This window comes from Limulus polyphemus, unplaced genomic scaffold, assembly GCF_000517525.1.
Source record: "Limulus polyphemus unplaced genomic scaffold, Limulus_polyphemus-2.1.2 Scaffold1474, whole genome shotgun sequence".
Lineage (NCBI taxonomy): Eukaryota > Metazoa > Arthropoda > Merostomata > Xiphosura > Limulidae > Limulus > Limulus polyphemus.
This window is the reverse complement of record NW_013667084.1, coordinates 57,739-71,849: the sequence shown is the minus strand read 5'-3', so window position 1 is coordinate 71,849 and position 14,111 is coordinate 57,739. Positions and strand designations below refer to the sequence as shown.

The 14,111-nt window shown below is 30.7% G+C and overlaps 1 pseudogene; it reads left to right on the top strand.

The window, feature by feature from the left end:
• LOC106463752 overlaps window positions 1-13,095 on the top strand; it is an 89,849-nt pseudogene extending 76,754 nt beyond the window's left edge.
• The last annotated feature ends 1,016 nt before the right edge of the window (window positions 13,096-14,111 follow it).

The following is a 14,111-nucleotide window of genomic DNA, read 5'->3' as shown; positions in this document are numbered from 1 at the left end:
GCCCTCGTGTAGCTTTGCGCGAAATTCCAAAACAAACAAAATCCTACAAAGGAACTAGACGTGACGACAAGTCCTTTCTAGAACATGCTCGCATTATTAACTAACATTTATGAGTACTTGAAGTTTAAAAAACCAATTAATTATGATATACTAACTCAGTGATGTTACTTCAGAACTTAAAACAGTAAACTTAAAATACTGCTTACGGTCACGATATTTGAGCTAAAGTTATTAAACATTTCATTGTGTGCTGGCTACTATATTTAATGACTTTACCTTTTCGTTTTGGATTTTCCTCAAAATATGGAAGGCTGCTAATGTTACTGTGATTAATGAAGATATAAAATCAGACAATTTAAATAGTATAGACCATGAATAAAAATAAGTACTAGACATCCACTTTACTCCAATTCTGCTACGCTCCTGTGTAAAACAGCCAAATTTTAGATTATAAAGAATAGGTGAACAGTAGATCATTAAGTAGTTGTGTCCATGTTCTACACAACACTAAATAGTATTTGTAACAATAATCTTCATACCAAGATAACTAGATACGGCAACAAGTTACTTTTAAACAGTTACCCTAAAGTAAATTATCCTCATAATTAAATATTCATTCAATCGAACAGAATTGGTTCTAGCCTTTAGCTCAGTTCCTCTGTTAATATAATTCTGATAACCTCAGATCGAATAAAAACTAGATGTATATATGACTTAACCGAACCATTTTAGTATGTAAATGCCATGAAAGATGGCTGAACTACTAACAAAAATCAAGTTGATTGTTTTTCGATACACCATTAACATCAAAACCAATCATGTTACTCAACTTTGAATGGCACTTTGGACAAGTTAGACCACTTCAATAAATTTTTGTGGTTAATCACATGTATAATTGTGTTTTTTTTTTATTGTTTGGAGAATTTTCTGTGGTTCATCACTTATCCCCCCCCCCCCAGTGGCACAGCGGTATGTCTGAGGACTTACGGGACTTACAATGATACAAACCGGTTTTCGATACCCGTGATGGGCAGAGCACAAATAGCCCATTGTGTAGCTTTGTGCTTAATTCCAAACAAACAAACAAAGTCATCACTTATGTAATTTTGTCGGTCAGCCATACAGAATATCCAAGTGATAAATCACACAAAACTAAACGAGTCATTAACCACAAAAAATTATGCAATTGATAAACCACAAAATGATTAACCACACAAAAAATATTCAAGCGATCAACCAGTTAAATCTATGGTTTTCAACACGTCTCTGCTTAATTAGATGAACTTTTCAACATCTTAGAACTATTTTTGTTCAAATTTTTAATTAAAAGAAAATACAGCTACAAAAGAAACGCTGCCCTATGAACATGAACGTTGATGTTGAAGTTTTTTTATCAGAAAATTATAAAACAGAAGAGTTTACTAAGAGAGAGAGAAGTTGGTTATATAGCATCTTTCAACATTAAATCTATGGTTTTCAACACTAAGTTTACTAAGAGAGAGAAGTTGGTTATATAGCATCTTTCAACATTAAATCTATGGTTTTCAACACTAAGTTTACTAAGAGAGAGAAGTTGGTTATATAGCATCTTTCAACACTAATACATACATAATGTTTGTAGTTTCTTATTTGTTGTTCTTGACTTTTGTTATTAGGATATATTGTTACGTAATGTTGGTTATCTGATGAAGCCAGTACTTTTATTATTGTATACATTTTGCATATTTTTTTATTTTCAGAGGTATTCTTTAGTATAGAGGTCGAATCTTATGGACACTTTTTTAAGAAAGCAGATACAGAGAAATTGAGAAATAACATGGAACCACAGTTAAACCAGGTAGTTGATTAGTTACAGGTTTAAATTTTGTTTCGTTACATATTTTACTGTGTAGTTGGATCAGGAATGTAGTCAGTGATGTATAACTAGAATAAAAGTTGGAATTCATGTTAATAAAAAGCATAAACATAGTTCTGATTTGTAATGACTTAAATCTGTAATCACTAAGACTTGTAGTTCACCAATTTATACGAAAACAGTTGTTCTTCAGGCAACCTATGATATAAATAGCATTTTGACCACTACTATGTTTGTTGTATCCCAGATGGCCTGATGAGCCCAAGTATTAGGTGAAAAGCCTCTTCGGCACTGGATATGGTAGATATAGTGTGGTTGATATGTTATTACATTCGTCTTTACTTTAACTTAAAATACAAAAAGTAAAGAATGTATACAAGAACAGAAAGTATAATCTGTAAAAATATATTTTTCAGTTTTCAGTCTGAAGATAAATATTGTGCATTAGTTAGTCAATCGATAAAAAAAGATTAAATACTGCAATATTTTGAAAGTATAATCCTATTTTTTGGCTTTTTTTCTCTCTTTCTCTTTCACTTTAAGAATTAAAAGTCATATATTGAACTCTTTTCAAAGATTAGGAATTATTACTGACTTCAAAAGTTGAAACATTATTTTAGGACTTTGTAATAGAGCTAGAGGGGTCACAGACTCTGAGAATCTTGTGCTATGAAGAACACCCTAGTCAAGGAACCATAATTCGTGGTAAAGGCTGCCATTGAACTAAGCCGATCGTGGCTCACGGACAAATATCAAGAGAAGTCGGTCAATCTGCATGAGGTAAAGATTGAATTTTGAAAAGAATGATTAACTAATTACATTCTAAGAGCAGTATTTGTATCAGTACAGTTCAGCATATTTAAACTTAAGCTTTTTTTATGGCCTAATTCAAGGAACGTCTACTAAATTGCCAGTGGGGTCCAGGGACAAACTAGAGTGAGCAGTTATAATGTGGAAAAGTTCAAATATTTTGAATTTTGTTTACTGTAGGCTTACAGAAAATTTCAAATTGTTTTAGATTTGTGTTAGTGTTTGAAATATAGAAAAACCCTAAATTATGGAAAAAGCAGGACCACTTAAAATTTATAGAGGTTTTCTGAATTAGGTGATGTTTGACCTCTGAACCCTAAAACATCCTTTTACTTTGTTAAGCCTTACCATAGCAAGTATCTTTATACTGATAATACTTACTTTCAGTTTGAGCCAATATTATTTTCCAACAGATTATTCACAAGTTGTTAGTGGAGTTTTTAAGCATTATACAGTCCTTTCAGAACAAAAGAAGCTAAAAACATAGTATTAAAATAAAATATACACATTTCTTCCACCAGGTGGCAACACTTTCACTGTGAAGAAAAAGTCCAAAATACAAGTTCAGACTAAGAAAATATGCACATGCTGCCACATTAACGGTTTTAGAAGTTGATATTGAATGCTTATTGTTATCATATAAGTAGAAAAACCAATTTATAACGACAAACTCTAAAGTTACTTGTAATGTTTACAATTTTACGTGTATTAAGAAGAGTGACATATAAACCTCATGATGTTACTCAGGATGTGGTGACAACCATCTCCTTTTATCATTCCCCCTTGTTTTCCAATTTTGATGTGACATCAGCAGTTTTAAGATTCGTATACATAAGGAACTGACATCATTGAAAAGTTATAATATCGGAAGATGTTCTATATAAGAACTGTTACACAGGATATAGTTCCTTATGAGTCAAAGCATGCATTATACATTGATAGTCTTAGTGTCGTCGGAATTCCATCTGTGATTACCGTTTCAAGTAGATTATTTATTATTGAGCACCTTGGCCTATTCATAGTTAAGTTTGAATTTACTCAGGCATGAATCTTAGGATTTTTCTGTCACAAAACAGTACTGTGGTGCTTTCTGATTTCTGCTACACCTGATAAGCCATAACTTACATTTATATTATGATTGATGATATCCTTAACTGGATGGATCCCCAGCTGGCAAGTAAGTGTTTTGTCGTGTATGATTGGATTTCTCTTGAATTTATTTATTTATTAATATGTTGTTCAGGATTTATAATGATTTCTTTTGTGTACTAATTCCATTTATATCCAGGATAGGTATTAGTGGGGATATAGAAAATTTACCGTTGAAGATTCATATTCTGGGGGTGAAAGAATTACGTTATAGAAGTAGGTTAAAATCTTACTTTCTCACAAGAAATCGAGGGTAAAGCTATCTGGAGGAAAAATAGGATAAAGGATTTTGATTTCTTTGTACCATATTCTGAAGACAGGAGGACACAAGTTTAAAATTTGCAAGAGACAAGCTAGGCTCTAGTTAAGATTGTGATTAGTTTATGGAATGAGTTGTAATTAATGGTAACAGAGGCACTTTAGAAAGTTTTAAGAGGGAAGTTGGTTATATCTGAAAACTAAAGATTGGGTTTAAGTTTTTACTTTTCTCAAGGTTGGGTGTGCAAGGATATCCTTGAAGGACCCAATTATCTGGTCTTGTTTTCCATAGCTTTTGTTATTATCTAAGCATCTCTACTTGAGTTGAACAAGTATGTATTAGTTTAATTTCTTGTTTACTGACATTAAATGACCATTTTTTAATATCCCCGCTGAAATTTATTTTTTTGTTTCCTCATCTGTCTCTAGTACATGCTGACCTTGAGAATCAAGTTTGTTCCATCTGAAATAGCATTGAGGCAAATATCATCATCGAAAAACACTGGCATGTTTGGAACCAAACTACAACAAGTATGCAAGTAAGCTGACATGTGATCTTATAGAACAGATATAAGGAAATATTTATATGTGATTTTGATAGAACAAGTATAAGGCAATCTTTACATGTGATCTGGTAGAACAGGTATAAGGAAATCTTTACATGTGATCTGGTAGAACAGGTATAAGGAAATCTTTACATGTGATCTGGTAGAACAGGTATAAGGAAATCTTTACATGTGATCTGGTAGAAGAAGTAAAAGGCAATCATTACATGTGATCTGGTAGAACAGATATAAGGAAATCTTTTCATGTGATCTGGTAGAACAGATATAAGGAAATCTTTTCATGTGATCTGGTAGAACAGATATAAGAAAATCTTTTCATGTGATCTGGTAGAACAGATAAAAGTATATATTTATACTATTTTTGACAAGAGGTTTGCGATATTATTGGTAAACATTAATTTCCTACATCGTCATCGTATTATTGTATCATAACTGCTGGTTTCTTCTAAACCATTGCTCTCACTTGACAACAAGCTGCACTTTGTTTACATCAAATTAATACTTTAGAAGAATCTCATAGATTCAATAGTAAAAGCTTAAGAGAGTCAGTTGGACTAACTATACATATATGGTAACTTATTTTACCCAAAGTCTGAATTCCTAAACAGAAGACAAAAAAAAAGTAATAGCCATTTTTGACTAGAAAAATTTTGGTTTGTCTTCCCCATAAAATAAGTATTTCTTGCTGAAAGGGTTTCTCAAACAACTAACATTAATGTGTTGTTGATTTTAACATCAGTCATATTACCTATTCTGTTAAATGTCTTAATATCAGGAATAAAAATAATGTTTTTTTTTACTCCACAGGTTCTGAAAATGTTAAGAATAGATTTAAGACTTATATTTATAAGTACATATAAAATATTAATACACTATGTATTGTTTTTTTTTTTAAGTTTTATTTTTGTTTTCAAAACTCGTATAGTTTGATCAAACTGACTTTGTATATCTCTGGTTTTCAGGAATGAGGGAAGCAACATACCTTTTATTATTTCCAGCTGTGTGAGGGAAGTTGAAAAACGAGGGATGAATGAAATAGGGATTTATAGAGTATCTGGATCAACATCCGATGTTCAGAGACTTAAGAAGGCTTTCGAAACAAGTAAATTTTTTTATTTTTTTTCATTTCATGCTCTGAAACTGATATTGGAATTCCGTATCTTCGTTGTCTGTACACATTTTTCATATTTTGTAGAAATATATATTTTCTATCATAAATTAGCTTTCTGAACACTCGAAACAGATTTTTTTCACACTTATTTTGGACAATCACATAGATTGATTAACATGACATGTCTGTCAGTCCAAACCCTTGAGGAACAAGAAAACCTGAAACATTGATTGTTTTACAAATTATCGTTAAAAGGTTGTTTTTATTTGTTTTGTAATACTTCCTGTTATTTGTATCATTTGAAAGATCCTTATATTTTAGGGAAGTTTTGTTAACTCTTTTGCTGCTATAGATGGAGAAACAATGTTATGTTGTATAAGCTTAATTTTCCATCAGTTCATGCATTTATAAATTGCTGTGTTGAGAAATTTCCCTTCAACACTTGTTTATAGATTTGTTTACTTGTAATGTTTTATTTAGTAACATGCTCCCACACCTCTCCAATCAACATTACATCTTATACGTGTCACAGTGTTCTCATGTATATTGTTTGGAACTCCACTTATGTATGAGCTTTTTTATATAGATAAAAATGCATCATAATTGTGAGATTTAATACCTGTCCATCAAGCAGTCTTTAATCTCAAACACTAAACCTCAGGTTTCTTGTTTTAATTTAATCAGTTTAGAGAGACAAGCTCAAAACATGTATCAACTCTCTCTACACAGGCTTGGTTGAATTGAATGACCACTTAAAGTCATTAGAGTTTGATATTACAAACTTTTAATGTAGTATATCTTCACAGACTTTAACTAAACATTACAAGTCTTTTTACATACAAAATATCAGATTTTATAGTGAAGTATTTTTAATAACCTAACAATTTGTCTGTGAATATATTGAGTTTTTTTTTCTTTTTTTTGTCTAGTCTGAGTGCAAAGTGATTTTCATATTAAGTTTAAAAATACTTTTCTTCATCTCAAAAATTTCAAATTTCATTTGCGTAACGTCTAAAATCTCCTAAATACATTTCAAACATTTGTTTTCAGTAGAACTTTGTATTTTTTTTATCCTAACTCTATACAAGGTTGGTCAATTTGACTGACCTCATAACCAAAAACAAAATCAAAATATATTTAAATTACCTTTTTTTCTTTCTGGAATGTTTTCAGATTGTAACATGAAACTACATTTTGTTTATCCCAAGTAGTTTTAAGCTCTTAACAGTTTACATCTATTTATACTTAAATTTTATTGTTTTATTGCACTTTGAACTGTGTCTAACTACTATTTGCACCATTATAAGTTGTAAACCACTTGGGAAACGTGTGGCTCACATTAATCTGCCGATTTACATTACCCACGAGCTTCTCGCATGTGTCCCTCATGAAAATTTTTTTATTATGCTATTATTATTTATTTTACCTAATCAAACCTAAAGAGAGTCTTATTTTTTTACATTCTAGTTACTTTTATACTAATGAATAAAGTATACACATGAAAAACAAGAAATAAAGTTTTTTGTTGTTTTTTTTGCTGTTGACTATCAATGACACTTAACCCTACTTTTTTATACTAACAGTAGTAGTGCACTAAATAATTTTTAATTGATTAAATAATGCACTAATAGAATATAGAATAATAACATGCAAAAATCCTAGAACATCCCTTAACTATCACATTTTTTTTTGGCTTTCTAACTATGTGACAAGCCTTTACAAATTCATCCATTTTAGTCGATATATTTCTTGGAGAAACAAAGGTTATACTAAAAAAGAAATTAACAATTTTCTGCTCAGAACACAATGTAATATAATGCATCATTTGATAGATGAAAAGCTTGGCTTTCTATTGGTTATAAATAATATATTATTAAATTTAAGAGAGAACTATTAACAAATCCTGAAAGAGAGGATGTGACAGGTGAGTGTGGCAAGAGAGGTCTGATTTTCTCTTTGAATGCTGTGTAACCAAACAAGATTGAAGGCTATACCAATTATGTTTTGTTTCAGAGATGACGATTTTATAGTGAGTAATTTACATTAAATTTCATACTTTTTGGAGAGGTGGTGAATAAATTAGAGAAGAGGAGATACCTAGAGAAAAAAGGTCACATTTCTCACACTAGGGTGAATTCAGGATTTTGTTTAATATTGCCTTATAAAATTAATAACTTTAAACTTATGTACAATTTAAATATGGAAGATTATCTAGAAATTTATACTATACTAATTGGTATAACATAACCAAAAAGTAGTTTAAGTTTTGAATGTAAGTCACTAAAAACTTTGTCACATTCACAATAAAGGATATCCGTGGTGAGAGGATTAAACTTGATAAAAAATAAAATAAAAATCCAGAAATAGCATTGTGTTAAATTTTTAGTTACATATAAACAAGTCTTGTAGTGTGTGTGTGTGTTTCTTATTCCAGTGTTTAACTTAAATGTACAAAAACGTGGCCTAAATCGATGCTAAATGTAGCTGTATATATATCTTTAATGTTGTCTTCTCCATCTAGATCTTTATGAAGCCGAACAACTGGTGAAGGAAGTTGATATCCATACAGTGACTGGACTTTTGAAGTTATATCTCAGAGAGTTACCCGAAGCTCCCTTCACAGACAATCTGTACCGCATGTTCTTTGAAGCTTTTAGTAAGTAACTGATAGAATCAAGCATGTTAAGAAACATAAGTAGTGTGATACTCTGTAGTGAAACTCACATGTAAATATTAAGATCCCAATAAAAAGAGTTTTTTGAGGAAAAACTGTAAGTTGTAACAAGTTAAACTCAACCAACAAAACAGACAAGGACTGGACACTGCTCTTCCACTTATAAACAAAGAGTACATTATAAGTTGATCAAATAAAACAAAGATACATGACCTCTTCTTGTTCTTCTTAGTAGACTGGCTTTTCTGTACGTGAAGCATCTGGGGACACTTGTAAAGTAGTAAATTAACCGACAATAATTTAGAAACATAATTAAAATTATCTTGCATAAAGAACATGCTACATGTTTCTACAGAACACTGATCTCTACTTCAGGTATGATAAATAGCTAAGCATACAGGTTTTATATACAAAGGCAAAAGATGCAAGGGCTTATAATATACAGGAATATTGTCATGTGACAACAGCGAAATTTATAACAAGTTTACGAACTAAGGAAAAAGTCAGGCTTGTTAAGTGTTTGAACCAAAGCTAGGTGAATACACTCAGCTGATGTTACTAGACCCATTCTCAAGGTTAATTGAAAAACACGTAGTCTTAATAATTTCTGTTCTTTCTAAACAATCTCTTTTGTTTTTATTTTTGGGTTGGTGTAGGAGAAAAATCGTCCTAGAGTTTCATATGACTGTGGTCTTATTTGTGTCCGATTCCCAAGGAATGCTAGATTTTTCCTTTATGTTTCTTACCACATTCACTTGAGATACTTTACATACCTTGCTTTTGTTCCATCACTAAAAGTTGTTTCAAATTAGATGGCAAGGAACTAACCTTGTGTGAAGTTTTAAATCATGCTTTTAAGTTAACAAATAAACTAGTAATTTCATTTAGTAAGTTAAAAACTGTATGCTTATCATTCCTGAAGACAGACCAATATTCTCTACATAAATTAATTTTAATTATACTTATAAATCATTGTTATCAATTGACTATTGTATTAGTGTAATGTGCTTCTCTACACAAGTGTTAAGTGTAAAACTATATTATTGGACAGTCACTGTTTAAAATCTAAAGTAAATGAAGCAGTTTTGACTAAGTACTTGTTTTGTGTGAAGACAAATCCTTCAATCAGGAGCAATCTTTCCTGTGTGTTGTATGTTTCTGTAGCTATTGTGCTGGTCACTTTCAGAAGCAGATGTACCAACACCATTCTGGACATGCGTAATGTCCTTAGGGCTGGTTTACCACCATTTACAGCTAGGCGTATCCTATTACAACTTGTGTTACAATTTCAAACAATTAAAATTCAATACTCCTGAATGAAGACTATTTGTTTTCTGTAGATTTAACAATATTTTAACTTGTGCACATAACAGTGATTTTATTATATTTGTATATAATATCCCAAGAATGCCTTGGTCAGTTGCTATTTTCATAGATATTTGATAAAGTACTTAGGTGTGCTGAGCAAATATGATGTTTTTGACCATTTCCTTATCCTACAGTTAGTACCTAACAGCAGATATTCTCAGTCTGGTCATATTTACAATTCATATGGTTGTTTAGTAAACATTTTGCAATGATGTAAAATTCTGGTATTTATGGACTTGTTTTATATTTTGTATTTAACGTTTGCATATAAAAGTAAATGTGATTGCTTCTTTAAAACGTATTCTCAAAAGGGGATCAAAGAACTCCTGGAGGGGTGTCATCTGTTTTAACAACTCGCACCACTTGATAGTAGTGTGTTGTCTGTCAATCAATCATATTAAAATGATGTCACTTAAGGGATGTTTAACTTTGCAATTTTTACTGTTGTGATGTCAGTAAAACATGAGCATGCCATGAATCACAAGAAGAGTTATGCAGTCTGTAGACTACAACACAGCATGACATATGAACTTCAAAAACAAGAAAGAAAAATATTTGTAACTTTTAATTTTCGTTTTATTTACTCTTGAGGACTCTACTCATGTATATCTATTTTTGTTCATTATTTGTATATGAGCATTCTCTTCATTAAATATTTTGTTTATGTTTTTAAAGGTTTGCAAGATAAAGAAGCAAGAAAGAGAGGACTGTTATCTCTATTCCAGTCTCTTCCAGAAATCAATAGAGAAGTCATTTTAAAATTGATCAATCATATGGTGAAGTAAGTATAGTAAGGATCATTCTAGCACAATAAGCATCTCTGTGAACTATTTTGTTCAGTAATGTTTTGTCAGTAGTGATTTTTGAAAATGAAATACTCTGTATTGATATAATTTTTGAAAAGAAATTTTTTTAGGTAATAAAATTCTCAACTTTATTGATTGATTTGAAATACAATCAATAATGATCGCAAATGATTAAAATAGAAGTTGTACGTCAGTCAAGCATGGTTCAGTTTCACATTTCTTAGTCAACTCATTATTAAAAAACTTAGTTCTTGTTCCTGCTTCTGAGATTTTACGTGAAATTCATTTTCATTTGTTAGGCTCAGAATAGTTAAAGGAGAAAAAAAATGTATACGTATTATGTATGAAAAGGCACGAGAAAGCAACTATGATTTTGTAGGCAATTACTACAAAACCAAATTAAACCACTAGTTAAGTTTTCTAATCAAATTCTAGCTTTATTGACCACCTACATCTGGGTTGTCCAACTAGCTAGCTATTTCTGAACTGTAAAGCAGTTCTGACCTATCACTATTTAAGAATTTTAAATAAATAGATACAAAATTATCTGGGAATTAGAGCTTAATTTTTTTATGTCTTTGACTTATAATTTTTATCTGTTGCTGTATTACTCTGGTTTATAATACCAATAAACTTGAATAATGCTGTTACTAAACATTTTTCTCTCCAATTACTGTTGTCCAGCACCTAAGACTACACTAAAATATAGTGTGATCCGCCACTAGCCCATGGTCAGACAACCCCTAACACCTATAATTAGTATTTAAAAATCTTCATCTGACAAGCATTACCTACTGGATAATCAAAATTTATTCAATGATACTAGCCTGTCCTGTTGAGATTAATGGGTTGATCAAAAGTAATGGATATGTTTGAGGTCTTTGATGTCTAGTCCATCTAAAGTCAGCAGTGGTCATTTTCTTGACTGTAAATTATATTACAAGACAGATGTTCAAGCAGAGGTCTGGAGTTGCTCTACAGCATAGTTGTTAAAGTTATGCAGTTTCTTAACAACAAGGAGTTATTATTATTCAAAAATTACAGTGGTTTTTTTTTTTTTTTTCTTCAGTTGGTAAACTTCCCCTAAATTTCTTGTGGTTTCCTGGGTCTTAGTTATCCTAAGCAGTAAGAACTGATAACCACGAATGTTAAGATTGAAATTTTTTGGTTAAAGTATAAATGTCAGTGTTTGCATTATTTTAATTTTTTTCCAACAAAAGTTTTATGTATGTATCCATGAATAAATTTTTTCCTTTTCTTTTAAATATTATTTTTAATCTTCGATATTTTTGCCATGTCTTCATATGATCAGTCAGCATTAAAGCTCATTTATCGTAATCTAAATAGATAAAAGTATTATTCATTTTAAACATACCATTGTTTAATGATGTCTTTTGTAGAGTTTTATAGGTATTAGTTCTTTTTTTATTTGTAGACTTCATTTGAATATGAATATAACATTTACTGTTTTAAAAATGTGATAAGTAATTTTGAAAAATTTACCTCGTGCACTTTTGTTATTATTAGGAAGTAGTAATTATTGCTAATCAAATTTAGTATGTGAAATTTGACACCTTGGTACATCAAGCTACACATCAGTTTGTACCATCATGTGTCATAACTTACAAAATCCAACAAAACTTGAATAACACGCATAATTTTAGTTTTTGACTTTCAAATTTTTAATAAATTACAGGGTTAATCAGCATGAAAATGACAACAAAATGTCTCTACATAACCTGGCCACAGTTTTTGGACCAAATATCTTGCGGCCTGTTCCCAATTCTTCAAGTGCAAAGTCTGTGGATCTCCTAACAGCAAGTACAGTAGATGTGATGGCTCAAGCCGGAATTCTCTATTTCTTCTTGAAAAGAAGAGCAGCTGGACTTCCTTTAACTGTTGAATCTAGTAAATAATTTATCTGTCCAGCAACTCCAAACATTATGAATGAATGAGTGTTTTAAACGTTGAATCGAAGCAACAATTATAATTTAAAAAGTTTTTTTTTTATTCTTTTATTCCCGCAACTCCAGACATTATGAATGAATGAGTGTTCGAAACATTGAATCGAAGCAACAGTTCTAATTTTAAAAAGTTTTTTTTTATTCTTTTTTTAAATTAAAGTTTACAGGCATCTAATAACTTAAGTAGATTTGGTTGTTAACATGTAAACTACTTTAATCATACTAATGGCTTTTAAGGTCTTCAAATGATTTCATTGTGCATTAGACAGATTTGTAAATTTTTCATTTGTCGTGAAAACGAGAATTTCAGTGAGCTGTTTTGTATTTGCTAAACCAACTTGTATCTACCCCCCCCCCGAAGTGTACATGCTTTACACATGATTATCTGAGAATTTGACATAGAATCCAGCAAATCAGAAAATATTTTTGTATCGAATCATCCTAAAATATTCAAATCATATTGAGTCAGCTGTGCATATATAGATTACAGGGTATACAGGCTGAATTAGTTTTATACTCAAATAGAAAATGGTTTATTTATTTACTTAGAGTGCTTCTATGCTTAATCAGTAATGAGTATAAAAGTAAATATTTCTAAAAACAAAAGATATAAAGTACTTAAACATCTGAAAGAAGAATGTTACAAAAGTTTTCTTACAAGGAAATAGGTTCCAGTATATAGACTGAATTAAAAGCTAAATTCTAATGTTTACCAGAGGTGATGTAGATTTGAAAACATCGAATCAGAGCTCTAGCTAATGAATCTAATCCCCAATCCTGATTCAAAAGGGAATCGAATTTCGAAGCATTGCAATGCCTTAATTTGAAATGTATGTTATTAGGTAGAGCATTTGAAGTGGTTAAAATTTATTTCTCTTATTGTCGGGTTATGCATTGAAAGTTGCCCTTTTATTCACAGTTTAAGTCTTGTCTCTGAAGCGTTTTACTACCCCGCCTTTTAAATGTATGAGTCTTGCTGTGCTGTGTCTTAATCTTCATATTTTTATTATCCTTTCTGTGACTTACATGAACATTCAGCTGAATGCCTTATTATCATTTCCCTTCTGTCATTCCCATATATAATAACTATATCTAAAACAAGCCTCTTTTTAATTGAAGTATTTACTAGGCTTTAAGTGGCACATCAACAAAATATAGGGCTTTTCATAATCCCATCAACAAAATATTGGGCTTTTCATAATCCCATCAACAAAATATTGGGCTTTTCATAATCCCATCAACAAAATATTGGGCTTTTTATAATCCCATCAACAAAATCTAGGGCTTTTTATAATCCCATCAACAAAATCTAGGGCTTTTTATAATCCTATCAACTAACTTTTGGGCTTTTTATAATCCCATCAACAAAATATAGGGCTTTTTATAATCCTATCAACTAACTTTTTGGCTTTTTATTATCCCATCAACAAAATATAGGGCTTTTTATAATCCTATCAACTAACTTTTGGGCTTTTTATAATCCTATCAACAAAATATAGGGCTTTTTATAATCCTATCAACTAACTTTTGGGCTTTTTATAATCCTATCA